At 39.2% G+C, this 13,291-nt stretch overlaps 1 protein-coding gene across 1 annotated transcript in view; it reads left to right on the top strand.

The window, feature by feature from the left end:
• LOC128795375 (translation initiation factor IF-2-like) overlaps positions 1–13,291 on the top strand; it is a 55,291-nt gene that overhangs the window by 24,101 nt on the left and 17,899 nt on the right. The gene's annotated exons all lie outside the window — the stretch shown is intronic.

Below are 13,291 nucleotides of genomic sequence, written 5' to 3'. Positions count from 1 at the left end.
CATTGACATTCCTCTTTTTCAGCCTCTGTGTTTGCAAAAATAGTTTCCATTTCTAAGCTCATTCCATTATGGAAAGCAGAGTGTGCAGTTTGCTGTGTCCAGAATGGATTCTTCAGGTAGATAACCCATCCAAAGCCATTCCATCTTTCATTTTGTTGTCTTACAGGCTTTCAAGTGGGGTGATACAATTCAAGAGAGGATACTGATGAAATCACACTCAAACCTGAGTCTGAACAAGTCAGCAGAGCTCAGCTTTTGGGAGTGAGTCATGTTAAAACCAAGCATATGCTCAAGTGTTTTGCTGGATCATGGCCATATTGCACTATAATGACCTAAATGGATTTACTCCCCAGACAAATTTACCCTTTGCTTTCCTCCTGCCCACACATACATTTGCACCTCAATCAATCACTTATATCTCCTTCTATTTCCTGCATCCTACTTTTATGAAAAACTCTATGACTTGTTTAATCTCTTCTAAGCATGGCTTTATTTCCTCTTTGTTTCCTTGATAATTCATCATCAGGGCTTTTTTGCCCCTATTTTTTCTCCCCCAAAGGTTTTCAATTTTACTGTAGAAATTTAATAAAAACAAAATTGTTAAGGCTTGTTAAAGAAGCTGTGCTGTCTCTTTGTGCTCCTTCATGTAAACCACTTCCTCCCCATATAAAGACAAAGGTGTTGAAGATGCACATCAGGTAAACTACTGTCTGCAAATGGTAAAAATAACATTCTGCAACTCTCTTTCTGTGGATCTTTTTTTCTGACATGTGGTCTTTATGTCTAAAATTATAGGTGTTCAGATGTCAGGTAGCAGGAGAGAAAAAAATAAAATAGAAGAGGTATTGTAGCAAAATATCAAAGAACTGATGTATTGGTGGTAGTTATAAGGTGTTTTATTTCTCAAGAACTGCCCAACTTTATAAGGTTTTTATCATACCTCATAGAAAATTAAGGGCTCCTGATATTTTGCAATTCGTTACCCATTGCTTGTTGATTACATAATTGTTTTTGAATGGAGGAGCACTGTGAGATCCTGTGAGAAGCTAAGCTGACATGACTTCTGTCTTTCCTTTTTATTACGATAGTCAATAGCTTAGTTGTAAGGAACAGAATTGCTCTTTGTGACTGTATTAGACATTCTTCTGGGAGAGCTAGCTAAAATTTGAGAGCAGAAAAGCATTTCTGGAAAAAAAGAAACAAAAAACCCCCAACCCAGCATGCCAGACAAATCAATAAGTGGATGGAGCCGAGTCTGGGACTTTGGGGTTGGGTAAGAACCTAAATCAAGACCCTATTAACTCTGCAAAGCCTATATTTTTAGGGGTGCCTATATTAAAACCAATATTGTTTTCCTGCTTTATTTGATAACTTCTATGCCTTTGTGCAAGCAAATCCATTTTGCAGTTGTATTTCTTTTCTTGAGCTAAAGTCTTCTCTTTGTTTATGTGTGACCTGTGTACTGTGTCTCTGTGTAAATTAACAAAAGGTGGATTGTGTGTGATATCTGTCACCAGTGTTCTCCAGTGTTGACATTTGTAAAGGAAATGAAATATCTCTGTAAATTCTTTGCTGCATAATTTATGCACAACTCCTATATGTGAATTCTCTACAAGCTGCTCACCATTACCTCAGGAATAACTGTTTTATTTTCTGGAAAAAGGATATAAGCATACATTGATCATCAGAATGTGAGAGCATAAACAGTAGGCTTTAATGATCTAATGCTTTGCATTTATGCAGTATCCCATCCAAGATCTTCTTATTGTATCCAATGTATCCAATATCACGTTATTTAAATGCATCCCAGCTTTGTGAAAGGTAGATTTTGAACTCCTGTTTTACAGATAAAGCTGCAAGGACAATTGAAGTTTTACCTGTTTGTGCTTTAAGTTAGGCAAGAATCTTGTGCTTGTGCACTTGGCTAAAGTGTTTGGACTGGTCCTGACTGTTTGGTAAGCTCATCCAGGCTTAATATTTTAAGAAAAGTTATATTGTTCATGATTGATTTGTAATCTTGAATGATTGTTCTGGACTGTTATTCAGAACTAGTTGTCATCTCAAAATTAACCCAGTGAAAGCCTGTCTCTTTGTGCACCTGCCTATATAGACTTGCTCTAAATAAATCTAAAAATGAGACTTATACATCTTTGATAATTTAGAGTGGAGTTGATGCAGTGTTAGGTTCTATAAAGCCACTGAAAATTCTGAACCTGGTCTCCAAAGTTAAGCCATCAATCACACCATACCCAGTCCCCCTGCATTCTGCAGGCTTTGGAATTAAAAAGCATTCCTAAAATTTTACTTAACTGGTTTTTGGGGCAAAATCTCTTCATTCCCAGTGAGCTCCTTGTGTTAGAAAAATGCATCCATTGCAGGTAACACTTCCTCTGATTTTTGATTGTGCTACCAGCCTTGCCTTATCTATCTCATAAGTACTCTGTGTGTGGTATTTATGAAATATTATCCAGGTATGGTATTTAATCTCTTTACAGGACAGTAAAAAACACAGTGCACTTACTCAGCAATTCCATCTGAATTGTGCTTCTGTGATCCGATTTTCTGCCTCTTGATACCACCAAATTATTACTTCAGCAAAACTCTCTGCAGTGCCAACACACACACAGATGAAGTCATAATAGCAGTTCATTTTACACATGCATATGCACAATCCTCCAAATGGTGCTCCTAAGAATAGAGGTTTGAAAATCTCCTTGATAACATGAGTGTGAAAGGGGTTTTTGTACAATCAATACTTACATTTCGCTTGCTGCTTGGTATTGATTGCATCTCCTTCTGCAGGGTATAATGTATATTTAACTGTATAAAATAAGTATATTAATTACTGGACCTGTGCTTCCAATAAAATGAAAATTCTGAATTAATAGCTGTATTTTCCTTTTCTTTTTTTTGATATGTTTAATATCTCAGAGTTAACATCAAAATTCTTCCTGAGTTTAAAGAAATAAATTCATTCTTCTGGGTAAAACAATCCCTATAGGACTGGTGAAATTCAAGTTTTAAAATTGTATGCACTGTAAAATATGGTTCACTGCAGAATGATAGAATGCTTAAGAATAGATAGGTAGGATATAAAAGTATATGAGAGACTGAACATTGCCTAAAAATATGTGTTTGTAATTGTGGTTTAGGTAAATTGTAGAGGTAGGAAAAATTAAGTGGTTTATAGCTATATAGTAATGATGCTTGATAATGAAGCATGCATTGCAGGTAGAGATGAGAAGTGTAATGATCACATGTTTTCCTGATGGATTCCTTTATAAACCTTTTGGGGAATATGTCACATCATGGTGTGTTTCCACAGGGTACTGAAAGTGCAGAAACTCTCTTCACAAAGGAAAACCTGCATGGGCAGCCACCCTGGTCTCCTACAGTTTGCCCCTGAGACAAAATTTGCTCAAGGAACGTTTCAATAAGAAGGCAGATTTGATGCCAGTCCCACATAACAAGGGTATGGGTAAAAAAAAAACATGTCAGGTTCCTCGGCCCCACACTGGATACCAGTTATTGCCACATCTGTGCCACCTCTGCATTTTGTGGGGCCATTTCTATGAGGCAGATCAATGGATTGATCCCTGTTAAGAGTAAGCAGGCAAAAAGATCAATTAACACACTGAAAGTAATTTCATAAAATACATCAATTTGCACCAATAAAGGAGCAATTAAAAACTGGTGGGTAATCTCACCCTTAGGGCCTGAAAAAAATAGACCTGTGCTGATGTGAAACAGCATGATTTCAATAAATAACAACTGTCAATCATTCTTTTGTTTGCAGTTTAGGAATCCCTTTAGTTCCTGAGAATACAAAAGAAGCCAAATAGCAAACAAGATATCTTTACTGTGCTTTTCATATAAGTAAACAATCTGGACTGAGCAGGGCACTCTCCAGCTTTATTTAACAACTGCTAAGAGTAGAAAATAGCTGTAACTCTAATGAGCACCTTTTAACTACAATCAATTTCATCTTCTGAGGTCTTCATGACAGATAAAGAGCAAATTACTGGTACACATTAACAACTTGAGAAGCAAATAGTCCAATTAAAATATTTTGCCAGTGTTCATAAACCATTGCTTCCCAGAACTCCATCCCTGTCAAATAAATAACTTTTTGTTCCCTATTAAATACAGAGAGCACAGGTTACTATGGTGATCAACAGAACACAGAATAAACTCTGCTTCTTCATAACTGCCACATTCTAGAGGAAAAAAAATATCTGAACATCAGCTTGCAGTTTCAAGCTGAATCTCTGAAAAATATTTTGAGAAAACAAAATGATTTTATGACGTCCAAGTAACACTGGGTGATGTATCATAAAAATGGAAGTGTTGCAGCAGAGTTCCCCTTCAAATAAGAGTGTTTCTAGTCTGAAACATTTCAAAACTCAGGATCATAAGCCTTAGGACTTTTTGTCTTTTTATTCTAATCAATGAAACATATAGAACTGTGCTGGAATGCTATGGGCCATATTGCTGTGCACGAACATCTCCATCTGGGTCAGGGACACCCTGGCCTTTGCCTCTTGTGCTTTGTGTGCCAGTTGTTTACAACCCCATTTACTCTGTGGTTTATGTTCAAAGGCTCAATCATTGACATTGGGCATCCACTGAGCAGAGACTGCTTTGATGCCAATTTTGGAGGCTTCACTCTTTTGATAAGTATGACTCCCATGTTTTAATTGCACTTGTATTAGTTGTTGACTTTTCACTACCAAGCCTTAAAAAGCAATGAAGTAGCATTTACATCTGCTTTCTTAGTAATCTCTCTTTCATTTTTGTTATCAAGAATACTTTTTTCAAATACCTGCAATGAATTTCACACCACAAAGTTAAATGCTACAGTTATTTCTAGTCATCCCCAGGTTAGTTTAATGAAACACAACTTTGATTGATGCAGTCTTATTGCAATGCAAGCCAGACCTTTCTGTTGGTCTTCACAGTGGCATTGAAATGGTTTAGGAGCAAAGAAGGCTGTCTAGAGCTAACAAAACTGGGCGGACCTTGAAAACAGCTGCTTGTTGCACGGCTTTAGATTATATACCATTTGTTTTTACATATTTCATCTTCTTCTAGCCTCAGTATCACATCAGATCTGCAAAATATCCAAATTAATTACACAGAAAGGTCACCCAGTAGCTTGCATGCTGACCTTCAGAACAAAACACTGCCAAGTCCCCAAAATCTCCATTTACATTCATTGAAACATGAAGAGCAGCATTGAGATGGGTTTCTCTTTTATCCTACTCTATCCATTCACTCTGCTAAATAAGAGTATCCCTTCTGCTACCCCTGATATGTTTTTGAGAGGGATAATAACCTACTTTTTAATTGTAGGGCTGCACAAGGGACAAAGTGAAAGTGATTAAAAAAAATTGTGGTCCATTGTAAGATGCTTCTAAGTACACTCTGGAGGTTTGAAGCCCTACACAGTTATTATCTAGCTGGACTCTTTGCATCAGTTTTATTTCTAGTCCCAAGCATTTACTTCCCAGACATTCATGGTAGTGAATTTAAGTCACGCAAACCTTGTGCAGCATGAAAGTCATCTCCAGCCTTTACAGCTCAAAAGGACATGCCTGTAGGTTCACAGATATAGGAAGCCGTTCCCTCAAAAGGGTTGAAAGCAGGAGATTCAAAGGCTAGTAAAATCCAGAGCCACAACTTTCATCATTTGATGATGGCACAGAGGATGTTTCCTTCCCAGCTGAATCATGCTCAGCACTCCCCATTCTCAGATGGGGGAGCTCCCCTTTGATACCTGGCAGAGAATTGCAGACTCTGGTATCTTCCACGTATCTGAGCTGGGGAGGGGGAGGGAGAGAGAGACAGAGGAAAAGAGGTAATATCTTTACATTTCATATTACTGGCAGCCTTTTCTGGGTTTCTTAAGGACTTTGGAAAAAATTAAAAATAAAGTTTTGGGGTATTTTTTTTCTTAGAGGCATGTTGCAATGCAAAGAAAAATAAATTCAGCAAAACCATCTGATTTATGCCTTAGATTAAGCCTTATAATTTGTAGAAGATATGAACCCAGTAACTCAGAAGGTAACAAGCATCCCTGTTATTCTGCATGCATGTGTTACAAAGTAGATCTTATTTTTAACCTTTAACTGATTTAACTAATTTTGTCACTCTTGTGTCATTCTCTTAACCCATCACTTCTGCCCAGCATGGCTGCCTTTTGTCTTTAAAATGTCATATTAAATATCATCAGCATTTGTAATCTTCTGGACAGAACATTTAAAGTTGAAATAGTTGGTGTCAATATATATAGACATTGAAATGGAGCTTATTCAATAAAAATCTATATGGACAATTAGTGCAGTACCAGCTCTTCTCTAACCCAGATGTCATTCTGCATTATGGCCTGGCTGGTATTACTGCATCACAACTAAGCCATAACTTCTAAAAGTAACAGGCATTTCAGATTCACCTTGATTAAAAAAATAAAAATTAAAAAATCCACAAAACTTCGTTGCCCACTAACAGCTTTCAATAAAGGGCTCTATCTCTTATGTGTATGACTAATATCTCTGTACGCCTAATAAATTCTGTGACAACAGTCTAATCACTCCTGCTAACTGTGGGTTTTGAACTGAAGAAATGCCTGGATAACGGAGACCTGAAGAATTGCAGACACTAAATCTCCTCTTTTGTCTCACAAGCAGCAGCCTTTTATGGGATGAGTATGCCGAACTTGTGTCGATACAGATGCTTGTGTAATGCTCTGGCTGTGCCTCCTTAAGCAATATTCTGCATAAATATTTATGCATGCTTATTTTTACCTGGCATGATCATGGAAACCAAGTACAGTAAGTATATGAGCATGCCCAGAAATGACTCAGTTTTCATCTCAGAAAGCAATCCAGTAATTTTTCCCATGTTACTTCAACATTAATAAAACTTAAAGTAATCAACAACTATTATCTTTACCAAACTGTAGACAAGAACACATGCTTAAAACCCTGGATTAAATTTTACATCCAGTTCTAGGGTTTGCTGCTGTTCTGTTCTTATTGAATTTGAGCAGGAGATTTGTCCTTCCAACTCTGCCACTGAACAAATCTGAAATTACCCAGCTGGACAGGCTGCATGTGAGAATGACAGGATTACGCATCATGGTTAATCAGATGGGAGGGCCATTAACAAAAATCTGGATCAGTTTGACCACACTATCTACAGGGGCTGCTGTTATTAATTTTTGCTCTGAATTATGTTCTCCAGCATAAATTATAGGGGAAGAAAATAATAAAGAATACTACTATACTATTTGATGGGGCAAGCTGGTGCCCTATTGAGAGATTTCAATAACAGTGATTTCTTACCAGGGATGAGCTTCAAAGCAAGGGCTGTGCACACTCTTTCAGGTAGAGAAATCAATGCTTTTTGGAAAGCTCAGCCAGCTGCTGAGACTTGAGCTCAATGTGGGCTTGCTATAAATGAAGATAAAGATAGATGCACCAAAGTTTTTAGGCAGACCCCCTCAGCCTTTATAACTTTCCATGTCAAAGCAGGTGCTGACACAGGCCCAGGATGAAAATGCTTTAACAATGACTTTCCATTCAGGAACTTCAGCTTAAGAGTCACATAAACTGTGAGGGTGAAATGCAGGTGCTGGTGCCTCAGACCGTGGCTTTGGCTGTTGTGTGCAGGATGCTGGCTGTGTTCAGCACCACAGCTCCCATGGGCAAGCACGGCAAGTGTCTGCTCTGCTGGCTCTGCTTCCAGCAGCCCAAGGGACTGTTTGCTTCTCCTGCCATGGGTCAGCCTTTCTGTCCAGCCTCCTCCCTTCTCCCTACTCAAAGATCACAGGCTGCAGTTCTGTCAGTGCTTCACTAGCCCAGAAAAGCCAAGACAAAGGGGATGGAGTTTTGCTTCCCTGCTCATTTGGTGTTGATCCCTTGAGGAACTTGGAAGTGGTGTTATCCTAAAAGGTACATTTGCTGTCTGAGTGTACACTGCTGGGCCTTCAGGAATCAGTCATGACAACTTTTTCTCTAGAGTTGCTCTGTGAGGAGTCACATTTTTAGTTTGAGTGATAGGAATGTTTTTTTCCCCCTCCTTATTTAGTTTATAAGTCCCTCTAAACTTTTGTCATACATAAATTTTATTCCTTATTTTCATCAAGAGTTCTTTCAATGACCATTTGAACTTTTCCCTAGCTTATGAATCAAAAATTATGCCCCAAGTTGTTGTTGTGGCCCGAGGCAGGGATGTTGCACCAATCAGCATTTCCAGTATCCTGGATCTCAGGATAACACTCCCACACAACCCACACCCACACCCTTACATCTGTCCTTCATTTTGTTTTTGTTCTGTACCACTCATTGTTCTTAGGTGGGAAGGGAACTTTTTTTTTCCTTTCCTTCGCCATTTGCAAGGTGTTTGAGCCTCTATTCATCAGGAGCTCAGGAGAAACTTAGCTCTTACACAAGATTCTTACACCAGGTATCAAGACTTAGGCCACTGGTTTCCCAGAAACCAAGAGCCCTGGAGCGTGGATCTGCCTGAGCCCACTCTCTACCTGTGAGCACCCACACATGGGTGTTACAATGAAGTGCCTCTCCCAGGGCAGCTGGCATGGCCACACAGCACATTGGCCAAGCTGCAGCTCGCGCCTGGAGCAAACCCAAAGAGTTCCCTTCTGTTTCACTCCTTCCCCAGGGACTTGGTACCACAGAGACACCAAAGGGCATTTCCTGGAGCACTCAGTAAGTTTAAAGTTTGTTCCTTAAGTCTGTGGTGGAATAAGTGAACTTAGAACAGTTTTTTTGGAGTGTCTTGCAGCCTAATTTTTATTCCTTGCCAATGCATGGAATGTTTAGCCAAGTAAAGCAGAAAAGTGTCTTCAATTTTTTTTTTCACAGCAACTCCCCTGTAGTAAAAACTCTCTCAAAATAGCTGGATGGTTCAAAACCTTCCCACTGCAGGTAACACCTGCAAAAAATAAAAACATCCTCTTTTCCTTCTTACATACAAATAATTTTTGTTGTATTTCACATTATCTTGATCAAGAATGAAAGTTTCTTCTCTAAAAGGTAATTTAAAGGCAATTAGAGATAAATGCTATCAAAAATTCTATTAAAAATGATGGAAGCTCCAATTTTATACTGCCAATTTTAGAATACTTAAATTAAAAAAAAGGTAAGTGCAAAGTCTGTACCCAAAGAAATTACATTTTAAGAGTGAAACTAATAATATATCTATTTTGTTTTAAACATTAATTCACTAAGGATGAGTTTCACCATGAGTACAACGTTCTGCAATCATTATATTAAACTCCAGTGAATGCCTCCTTCCTGCTTTGTAGGAACTCATGTTGATACAGAAAGAGGAAAAGAAGAAACAGTTTCTGGAGAGATCTGTCTATATGGAGAGCTGAATTTAATTAATTGGAAGCTCATTTATTACTGAGCTATAACACTTCTGATAAGTTTGTAGGGAACATCCCAATAAACACTCTACTGCTCTTGAAGCAGGAAATAATTAACTTTCAGTTCTGACCAAAATAAAGAAAAGTAGTCCTGGCAGAAGGAGAATCTGAACTTCTGCTTCCAAACACCATAATATACTTAGCAAAACTTTAAAAAAAAAGAGAGGTGGATAGAGTCAGATCTTGAGAGCCCATCAAATGGTGCATTTTTGAGGTTGTTTCCTTGCAGTTTCTTGAGCAGAGGGTCTGAACAGGATGCCCAGAGCTCAGCTGTGCCTGCTGGGAGGAACTGGTAGCTCCTGCATGGTGCTGTATAGGTGGGGCCTCGATGCTGGAGCCCCTGGGGACTGGGAAGCAGCCTTCCCAACCTCCTCTCCTGCCCTGACTGGCATAGACTAAGATGCATTTTTTCTCAGTTTTCCCACATTCCTTGGTAAGCAGCTCAGAAGTCAGTTCAGTGCCAGTTCTATTAACTCCTGCCTGATACTAAAGGCACGCTGTAGACTCTGGATCCCAAATTAGTTTCAGCTTTGCTCTGCTTCTCTTGTAGGCAAGATGGTAGAATAATATTCAGGATTATTTTTGATGAAGGTTAGGTGGGAGATGATTGATCTACAATAAAGACGATGAATTATGTGATATCAAGGAAAGTAATCTATATGAAGATGTTGATTTTATATTATTCTCACATACCTGTCACTTATTTATCCAGGGCATGTAAAAGTCAGAGAAGAGCCTACATAAAAATGCATATCCATACAAGAAGTAGAGATAATCTTTCCTTAAAGAGAAAAACAATTTTTCTCTTTAATTTTTTAAACTGCTGCTTATTTCCCTTCTAGTTTTGACACATTTTCCATTTGGTAAGGAACTAAAGAAGTTCCAAAAGAAGTCCTGACATATTTCCTAAGAGTCATTTTTCTTCAGTGCCTGTCTTGGTTTTATGATGTGCTACATCACTCCAGGACAGCTGGGTACAGCAGTACAATTCCTCAGCACCTGCTGGATCAGGCTGCTGTGTGGCACACACTTGGCTGTAGCTCACAGCTCTGACATTCTGACACAGCCCTACAGGATTTAGGGCTTTGAGGACCCTGTCAGAGAAGGGGTATTTATGTCCAGAGGAGAGGAAGGGCTGTAGATGAGCAGGTTTCTAAGTCATGGCTTTCACTTCCAACCCCAATCCATTTGCTTTTAGAGTCTCTGTGTAGAAATGTTCCAGTGAAGGCACCTTCTTGCCTCTGAGGTCAAATACATGTGTTATAACAGTGCTGGAATTAATATGAGTAGCCAGAAGGTCAGGAGGGAGCTCTTCACTACAGAAAGGGAAATATTATTAAACTCCTCCTTGGACAAGTGCTTTGGTTTCTTCCCAGGACCTGTGGGAGGGCCCTGATGCCAGGATCCTTCAGAGGCCCTGGTCTCAGTAATGTCACTTAGATGACACTTTCAAGGCAGCTTGAAAGTAACAATTGCTCCTTTGACCTGAGCATTCAGCCACACATTCAGGACTTTGCAGGGTTTTCTGCTTAGAAGAAATATGTGTGCAACACCAGTAGCCCTTTGAAGCAGACCTGATGTTATTTTCAGAGAACACAGACCTATTTCCCTGAATGCTGAAGGAATCAAACAAGAAGTATTGTCTTTGCTCTTGGATTCTGCCTCTTTATGCTGGCCTGCCAGGTTTGTAAAGGCTGCAAAGAGAATAAAAACGTGTTTTTATTCTCTCTCTCCAGCTTTTCTCAAGTCTGCATTACAGAGAGGTAAAGCTGTGGGTTCCCTGTCTCATTTGCCTATAGGTTTATGAGCACATTGCCTACACAATCACATTATCCTTTGCCTCTGTTAACAGAGGTCAGGTGTGATCCTCATGAGGCTTTGTTTTGTCAGGAAATGTGCTGACTCCACCACCTTTCATCACTGATGGTGGTTTTGCCCTCCAGTTTCAACTCAAAGCTGTTGCAAGAGTTATTAGAAGAGCTGTGCTGGACCACCAGTTACAAACCTGTTGAAAATAAATCCCCATACTGTGAAATTGAGGAGGTCCAGCAATCTGAACATGCCTGTTTTGCAGACTGACAATTTCCTTCAACTAGCAGGATTTTCTTCAAAGGCATTCAGTTTTTTCACACAGTTGTTTTCATTTGTTGGCGCTGAGACATTTAGCAACATTTCATCATGAAAAAAAATGAAAAAGCCAGCTGGGTCATATCCCTCACATTGAACTACCTTATATCTTTATTTTCAGAGTGTGAGAAAATGTGTGGTTTGGCTTTTTTTAAGTGAAAAACTGAGGTTATTCACATTCTGATCTGACTTTGGTATAGTAATAATCATGGCAACTTGAGGCTTTGCTGGATCACTGAAATAATTTTGGAGGTAAACATTTCTATTAATATACAGGTGCTGGTTTGTACAGTATTTCTATGCTAACACTTTATTATTACTCTGTGCCCAGCTTCACAGGTTGAAGCAGCACACTTTCCATGGTGGTGGTGGTGTAGTATGTTTTCTATTTCTAAATTTATATTTGAAGGAAACACTATAAAGAGGTGCATCAGTTCATGGCAAGGCATAGACAGTTTTGTTAGGGAAAAAAGCCTCTTACACTTGCAGTTTCTGAGCTGATGAAGTTTGAATCTGTTACCAAAAAATCCCCTCAACCCCATTTTCTAATTTATCTAATTTTTTATATGCAGCTGTGGTAGAAATGTGTTCTTTTTGATAAAAGAGAAAGAAGATGAACATGTTTATATCACTGCTGCCCTCCCAACAGGTTGTAGCAGTCTATAGGACAGGTATTTTATTTGTTTTCATCTGAGGAAAATACTTAAAGAAGATATAACTTCCCGTGGTAATCTCAGCTGACCTGCTTTCCTCTAAGGCAGTGGAGTTCTGCAGCTCCATGTCCCCCTCCTGTGTATCTGGGATTTGGACAGACACCATTTGTATAACTCAGCATCCCCAAGCATCTGACATTGAATAGACAAGACAGAATCCCAATTTGAAGGGGAAATGTTGACTTTTGGTTCAACTCTTTAAGCAAGAAGTACCTGATTTGGCAATAAATCTGCTAACTAGCTCTTTTTACTTCATTAGCACTTTAACTATTAATCACTCTGACCCCAGACTATCCTGAACAGTCCTTGCATGACTGGTAGTGTGGAGGAATTGATTTGGCATAGGTTGGTAGTTAAGATTTTATTTTAGTTTTCGTCAAGAAAATTCAATTTTTGCAGAGGTCTGCCTCTTCCCAGACAGGAAAAGTTCTGAGCAACTCAAAACCTGATGAAATTTACTTTGAGCTAAGAGGTCTATTGGACCCCATCTGGACCCATCAGAACCATCTGATGAAACAAACTGAACAGCAGAACCAGGGGGTGGCTGTAAATAGCTCAGAAATCTTTACACCTGCCAGAGGCACTTGGCTGGAAATGCCACTTGCTATTTTTTTTCCAGTTCTCATTTAATTTCCCCTGAAAACCCAGTGCAGTTGTACTTTAAGTCATTTCTAGTGTTGAGATTGTGAAATTAATGAGAAATCATGCATTCTGGATACAAGAAAGTTGTGCATTAAGAACTCTTACACTATCAAGGTTTTAAGTTCTTTCTCCACACTTTTCCTTCCCAGGAATTTCCTACCATGGCTCCTCTTCCTCAGGCTACCAAGCCACTGCCCAGGCTTGGCCATGTCCAGTGCTTCTCTGAGTGGGCTGGTCTCTGGGTCCTCCCAGTGTGGAGCTCTGCTCCCTCTGCTCTGCCCTTTCTGTACCTCTGCATTTCCAGAGGTGGGGTTTTAGTGGTGACAGCTGTTTCTTCCACAGCTCATCCATTCACAGG

The sequence above is a fragment of the Vidua chalybeata genome, chromosome 14, assembly GCF_026979565.1.
Source record: "Vidua chalybeata isolate OUT-0048 chromosome 14, bVidCha1 merged haplotype, whole genome shotgun sequence".
NCBI classification, from domain to species: domain Eukaryota; kingdom Metazoa; phylum Chordata; class Aves; order Passeriformes; family Viduidae; genus Vidua; species Vidua chalybeata.
Note: the sequence above shows the minus strand (reverse complement) of the source record. Positions and strands in the feature narration are given on the sequence as shown.